This window comes from Pseudochaenichthys georgianus, chromosome 24 (genome assembly GCF_902827115.2).
Source record: "Pseudochaenichthys georgianus chromosome 24, fPseGeo1.2, whole genome shotgun sequence".
In the NCBI taxonomy this organism is placed as follows: domain Eukaryota; kingdom Metazoa; phylum Chordata; class Actinopteri; order Perciformes; family Channichthyidae; genus Pseudochaenichthys; species Pseudochaenichthys georgianus.
Window position 1 is genome coordinate 33,898,701 of NC_047526.1, and position 7,787 is coordinate 33,906,487.

Sequence of the window (7,787 nt, forward strand, 5' to 3'; positions counted from 1 at the left end):
AGGTTGACCAGAGCCTGTTTTTGATATTGTAACTACGCAAGGAACAAAACTTGAAGTTGTTGCCTGTTACAAATATAAGTACCTATTTATTTTCCAATGTCTTCCCCTATTGCTACGTTAACATTTTTTTAAGACTCTTGATCAGGCTATTTCTGGCTTTTTATGGAATGGAAAGGCACCCATAAGTAAATCTACTACTACTACCAATTTAGGAGGCATTTTAAGTTTACTTCTGCATCCACTTTAGCTCCCTTATTGGGAAACCATTTATTCCGACCTGCCTTAGCTGACCCCACTTTCTCTGTATGGCATGAGAAGGGCCTGAGGACTTTTAGAGAGCTTTATAAGGATAATACCTTTCGTAGTTGTTCATTATTTCCAAATTAGACACTGTACCATATCCCTGTTTCCATCCTTTCCCTCTCTACCCCCTAATCAAATATGGGATGAGTTTCTTTGTTCCGATCCCCTTCAAAAGTCACTTATTTCAAAAATATATAACAAACATCTGACCGATGACAGCTCACACACATACCACTAAAATCAAGGCTGCCTGGGAGGATGAGCTAGGTGTGAGCTTGGGTGATCACTGGTGGGACACTGCTCTTAACAGGATTCATACGAGTTCATCCTGTGCTCGTCTCACTTTCATACAGTTGAAGGTGCTGTACAGGGTTCATTTCTCAAAGGCACGATTGTCACAAATATATCCCACTGTTATTGACATCTGTGACAAATGTCAAGCCTATCCCTGCAACCTATCCCATATATTATTCTCCTGCCTATTAGTGTTTTCCTTTTGGCAGAAGTTTTGAGGATATCTCAAAAATACTCACTGTGAAAGTCTGTCCCCATATTGCCATATTTGGGTGCCCAGAAGATTACAACAGATACAACTCGGGGCAATTTGATATTCTGGCATTTACTTCGTTATTGGCAAGACGACTTCTTCTTCACTGGAAATCCAAAAAAGCAGTACATACTACATTTAAATATATGTGATTTGGAATGGAGAATCAGTTTGGACCTCCCAATAACCATAGAAAACACAACTATAGATGAAAAAAATCTCCAATATTCCCAAGTAAATACTATAAGTGTGAATTATTTTTAAATATTTTATTAGGACTTTGTTTAGGAGCGCATTATAATGATTGGTCCCGAAGTCACGCTTTTGAAACCAGGGTCATCTGAAACGGCAAGTTTTTGACCTGTGGGAGAAAAAAGAAAATATATATATATCTTAGCCACTTTATTCAAAAGCCATCTTCACATTTGATAATTTGAGCCAACACGTGTAAACCTTATTGTACATTACTGGATAATGAAATCAGCATGTATGAGAGCATACCCTTCATCGTGTTGTCCTAGTCTGAACACTGCACATCCACTGGATTTCTAACATCACAGATGACCACCTCACAGTGGACAAAGACCTACAAGATATGAACAGATTTAAGGGTTGTTATGGACAGCGTACTTTTGTTTTCCAAAATCTGAACATCAACAAATAAAAAACAAGACCATTTATTCTTATGACTGATAGTACCTGGCGGTTCAAGTTATCCTTGTCTTCAGAAAAGGCAAACATAGGGACCTCAAACCGCTTGAAGTTGGAAGGATAATGAACTCTGCCCTTAGGCAAAACAGAGTGGAAGATCACTGGGTGCGGGTCCCTTGAGTTTGCACAACCGATGGAGAAAAAATATATATTTTATTTGGGTAAAGATGTCCTACAGTCTGCAACATTAGCACCCTATGATTTTTAAACCATCCCTTTTGTACAGTTTGCCAAACAGTTCATTGGGACAAGAAAAAAAAAATATATATACAAGTTACCCGTTAACAATGAGGTCCCATTGAGGGAGGGACATCTTGTCCTCCTCCAGCGTCGCCCAGCAGTGCGCCAGCTCAAGATATACTTTAGGGTTGTAAGATCCCATCAGTTCCACCTCTAAATACAGCGGCTGTTGTATTGGGATCGTCCTCTACGCGGTGAAACGCACTGTAGGAGTCGTCTGAAGTGAAGCAGAACATGTTGGCCCGAATTATTAAGGATTCAGACAGGAATAGAAATATTAAGGTACATAATGCAGAAGAGTTTAACTTGGATGTAGTCAACATCCCAGGTGCCAACTCAGTTCATTGGTTTAAAGAATAACTTTATGAAAAAAAAAAACATTCCAATTACTTAAAGTAACTAGATTCATATGAACTGTCTCCAAGTTGCCCAAAATCCTGCATTTTGATAGAAAGTGTTATCCTGTCTCTTTGCATTAAGCTTTTTCAACGTGTTGACATGATAGAACTCTTATTTCCCCCAGTTTCTAGCTTTGGGAGGACTTCAAAGACTTCAAAAATAAATCTAATCCTTGGCAAGCATGCGAGAAAAAGAAATAAAAACACACAAGGCCTGAAGAATTTTCTTTACCCAAAGCAACTCTCATTTCAACCTGCATCTCGCCTTGTGCATCATCAGCGTACGGTTCACTCCTGCGAGGTCGGCTGTTGAAGCCCATAGCCTGGTTTGTGTTGATGTCATAGTAACACAACACCTTAAGCCTGAAAGAAGAAAACTCTTAAGGGGGGACACTTAGAACTGTTAAATTCTTACCCACCGGTAACATCTGGGATTGCACCATAGAAGGCTTTATGGCATACCAGTTGACTTCCAATAAGGAAAATACCATTTAAGAGTTTTTAAAGTTCTAAGTTTTGTGACGTGGTTAGCCTACAAAGTCTCTGCATTTGTTTTAAAGTTGGCGTCAGACTGTCAGTTTACATAATGGTGAACATGAATGTGTACGGCTACAAATAACACATTTTTGAAATGTATTTTTTTGAAGTTTTCCCATCGAGTTACAAATATGGTTTTTGTAACTGAAAATAGGCCGCCTTTAACCGTTTTGCTCCAAAAACATGCAACTGTGAATAATGTCCAAGATGAGAATTTTTCTTTTCTGACCAAAAGTCTAAAACCCAATGACCTGAAGTTTATCTTGTCAAGACAAACCGAAAGCATTAAAAAGCTTACATTTACAAAACCGGAAGCACTTTGTTAATTAATCTTCCATGTCATTTTTCAAAGAACAGCTTTGATAATAGATTAATCATCCAACCTTCAGCTTGGTGATTCTAAGTCTCGAGATACTCACTCAAACTCCGGCTCCTTCGACTGTGACAGCTTTCCCAATTCAAGTTCATCTGTGATGGAGATTTCATTCTCATACAGCATCATATTGGGCAAAAACTAAGAAAAGACAAATTGAAAGAAGTCGTTTCTCAGTTTTAATTCTACCGCAATCAGCAAGCTGTTCAGCAGAATGCTTTACCTTTCTGGTCGTCCCACAGGAGTTTGCAGTGAAGACAAAATAAGCGTACTGGTCGTTGCTGTATGTGGGGCCACAGGCGGGGTCTCTGAGGGTGAGCCGTCGGGGGTTCAGACTGGGAACAGACTCCAGGGTTATAGCCATAGCCGTGATGGTCCCATTAGGGAAACACTCTGAAAAAGACGATCAGACATTTGTATGCATTGGAGATTCAAGCCTACATAAGAAAACGTATTCTCTTTAACAAACCAATTAGCTTTGTGACGAAGTTGCAAGCCAAGGAGAAGTCTTGGATAGTTTTGTTGGTCTTCGGATATCTCAGAGTCACATCCAGTCTGCTCTTGATGGATGACGACGCAACAGCCTGAGAAGTTTTCAGAAACAATACATTATGATTTATAGAGGACTATCATCTTGACAAATGTTGCCAAATCCCTGCACATTTAAAACTTTGGTTAAGAGTCATACCTCGACCGTAGCATCAGCTGCAGAAGATGGTACAATCAAACTGAAATGTGTGTCGTTCCCCATGATGCCGTACTGCTGAGCCAGGCTCTCGTTCAGCATTCGTTTTCCCATTATGGTCTGAAAGTTGAATCCTTTGGTCCCGTATTTCACGAGGACAAAGAAATTCTTATCATCACAGCTACCTGAGATAGAGGGAGGAGCTACAGAGGGAGGAGCTGCAAAGGGAGGAGCTGCAAAGGGAGGAGCTGCAGAGGGAGGAGCTGCAGAGGGAGGGAAATACTTTGAAACAACTGTGCTCGTTTTGTTATGAATTCCTCTTATCCATGGGTACAGACCTATGTCTTCCAGTTTAGCTCTCAGATAAGCAGTGGCAGTAAATGGAGCATGCTTTGGCAGGACCAGGAAGCCAAAGGTCAGATAAAGGGTGTAAATTGTAACCCCCATTTCTTTCTGTTGGGAGAAACAGATAGTTATTAGCTGACAAAAGAAAAAAGAAACGCATTTCCCACGTTGAGTGTAAGGCTCACCATTTGTCCTACGACACGGTCCGTGAAGGGCACGTCAACAGTATAGACCTTGGAGCAAACCGTTAGGGGACATGTTGTCAAAGACTTTAAAGCCTCTGGCAAAGCAGTCGGCCAAGGACAAAACCTCATAGGGGGACCTGATGTTCTTTAGCATTACATCAAAGCCACCGGCCCAATCAACGCCTTACTAAAATCATCTCCTTGGGAACGTGGCTGTAGGTCAAAAATTAAGAAATTAAGGCAGGTTGCAATTTATGTAAAAAAAGTAGCATGAGTACCAAGATAATATGACTCACCGTCAATGACTTGTGGAGGTTGAAGATGCAGGGGGGTCTCGACGGGGAGGAAGACTTTGTATCTCGTGTCCTCATTAGTGTCGTCTTCAGTCCAGAGCAACTCGAGCATCAGCTCATTCATATAAGAGGTGAAGTACTGACCATCCTGGACATGACTCTGCATAAACAAACATCCTGAGTAAGGCCTTTCCTGAATAACATTATCATCTACAGATTAAAAGAAAAAGGGACATTTGTCTGGCAATGAAGCACTAGATGATGCAACAGTCAAACATACTCAAACGATCCGTTTACATTTGTTTTGTACATACCACAGGATTTCAGTAGCGTTATCATCCATGAAACAACAAAGTGTGAATGCTTGTTAAACTGTCTCTAAAGTCTAAAATAACTTAATGTACCATTTAACTACGCCGATTTCTCCACTGTTGAGAAATTCTTTAGATCCAAGAAATATAAACATCTACATTTTGCCCTTTTGTAGCATTTCAGATTTTTTTTTTTTGACTAGCTGCATGACTAAAACGACCTCGTCAATTTATGGACTAAATTGTTTTATCTAACCTTGATCTGGCAACCAGCAGCCCCAATAGGAATTTCAACAATGACGTAAAGGTCATCGAGAGTCAGGGAATAGGCTTCTGGCCGATATCTCTGAAGCTTCGAGCTTCCTCCCATTGACGCCCATGTTCACCTCCAACAGTCTGAAGTGTTTTCGGGCAAATCAGAGGGGCAATGCGCCTCGGCAGGAACCAGCGGATTGAGGTTTCAGTAAAGAAAAACCCCACCTGTACACCAAAAAATATATATACAGCACTTAGGGTCTAACATGGAAAGTTTTAAGGAAAGGGCTATAACGTTTTCCGAAATAGTGAAATCCTCAAAACATTTAGACAAATGGTTAATCCGTCGTATTTATTTAAACAATCTGAAAAAAGAGAATTCAAATTATGAATTTAGCAGCGACATACAGTAACACATCCTTAAAGTGTCATTTAAATAAATAAAGCACTTCTTCCTAGATAACAATTCTGTGGGGAAGATATTTTTGGCTACATTTTTTGAAAAGTTTGATATTTAAAAAATGCTGGAATCAGAAATAATAGTGGCAGATGTTTTTTTTAATTCCTGACTGTAAAAAGTGCCCCAAATTCCCAGTGAAAAACACTAGAAGACATGACATCAGTGAGTCTCTTTACATTACCCTGAGCTTGAGGACAAGCAGCTCCTGCATAAACTTGAGTCGTCAGCTTCGTCTTCTCAAATATAATCGAGGTGCTGAGCACAGTCATCGGCACACCTGCTACCTGTGGGGGGAGATTACACAGCATGTGGATGTAAATGCATACTGTGTAACATAATAATGTCCTCCTAAAAATATGGGGGGTTATAAATAAGAACTCACTGATTTAAGAGTGCCAACTATATTTCCAGACAAAGTAATCCATCTGATTACATTATTGTATCTATGGTTTGTAAGTGTAAGCAAGTACCTAATGGGCTGCAAGTGATTTAACAAGTCTGCCTGAGGGGAAAGATATCAAGTGAGAGTTGTTTGAATCTCAGTGAACTGCAGTCCACTTACATCCTTGGTGTATGTTCAGGTGAAGGATTTGGGCTTCGCAGAACCAGCCTGTAGGAGTGCTTGAGATCCCATAACCATTTCGCTGGGCTTCGTCCACCTGCATGACCCTCTCCTCAGGAGTGAGGAACACCACTGTGGCGATTCTGGAGCCTGCGTCCATGGGCTGCTGTGAGGCAAATATCAAGAATTACATACAAGATGTTTCTAGAATAAGAAAAAGAAGAAAAAAAGGCAAAATTAGCCAATCTTTACCTCAGCCGCTTTTCGGGGGATCCGAGTAGGGGTATGCAGGCAGGTTATAATCATTTGGAGCTGCCTTTTTTCACAGACACCTAGAAATGAGGCCACTCCATAAGTGATAATCAATCTCTGCAGTGACATGAAATGTACCGGCCTGACACTCATACCGAGGCATCAGGCCACTAATCATCTAGACGGGAACAGGCCATTGCTGCGTTCACTGCCTCCATGTAGTTGGGTTTACAGATAATTTCCCGGGAGGCCCAGGAAGAGAAGTAGCAAGTTTCTTCCACCAGAATAAGAACTTGTCTACCACATTGTCAGATTGTAGCCGCAGACCTAGTTTTGTTGTGAATGCTTTATCGTCCTAAAAACACATGGAAACAAGTCTCAAAATCAATTGCCCACTCAAAGAAACATTAGGGTGCTGCGTCACAAAACTAGCATTCAGGTCGTTTTTTACCACATTTTGAGCAAAACAGTTTTGGACGGATGGCATAAATCACAGCGTTTCCCAGGTGGTCTTTCTTGATGGTGAAGCCACACTTAGAAATAAACTTGGCGTGAGGATAATTGAAGAGTGTATCTGAGGAAACAAACAAGAAAAGTTTGATTAAAAGTTAGATTAAGTTAAGAAAAAGCAATATACTTGAAATTTCACATTACTTATGACAGCGGACACTTCAAGAAAAACTTCCTCCAAGTCGACTGACAATCCACACGCAGCAAGTTTCCAAGGCATTTAGAGTTTATCTCTGGGATTAAACATTTATATTAGATAGCAGCACACAAGTGTGGTTGAAAAATATCACAAAATGACCAAAAACGTACTTATTGGGGGCTTATTTGTGCTCAATGTTAACAACTGCTACAAGGAGAATGAACCACCTGAAAAAGATTGAATATGTTTTAAATGTATAAAGAAAAATAACCTTAATTTAAAATATATACATAAAACTACAAACCCCAATCCAGCTAAACAACCCATGGCAAGAGTTGGGAGAGGTGAAGGTCCCTGGTTTTTGCACTTTTTAAATGAAGTTGTTGAGGATGAGGGAGGGTCCTGCTCAGCAGATATAACCACACACAGGTGGAACACATTACTGCCTGATGAAGTGATTGAGCAGGCCTGTGTAATCTAGTGTGAAGGGAATCCCAACATTTAGGGCATTGAGGAAGCAGAATGGCTGACTGAGTGGGGAGGGTATAGAAATATCTTTCATTAAAAAAGAAGCTGAAGTAATAATACTGAAGCATGGCCAAAGCAGTCGGATGAAGTTATAAATGAGTGAGAACAGCTAAATCTGTTAATCAGCTACCAGTTTAGAGATTAGTAAGTATT

General features: G+C 40.3%; 1 pseudogene; it reads right to left on the minus strand.

Annotated features, from left to right (window-relative positions):
* Positions 1-1,104: 1,104 nt before the first annotated feature.
* On the minus strand, positions 1,105-7,433 carry LOC117440180 (uncharacterized; annotated as a pseudogene).
* Between the last annotated feature and the right edge of the window lie 354 nt (positions 7,434-7,787).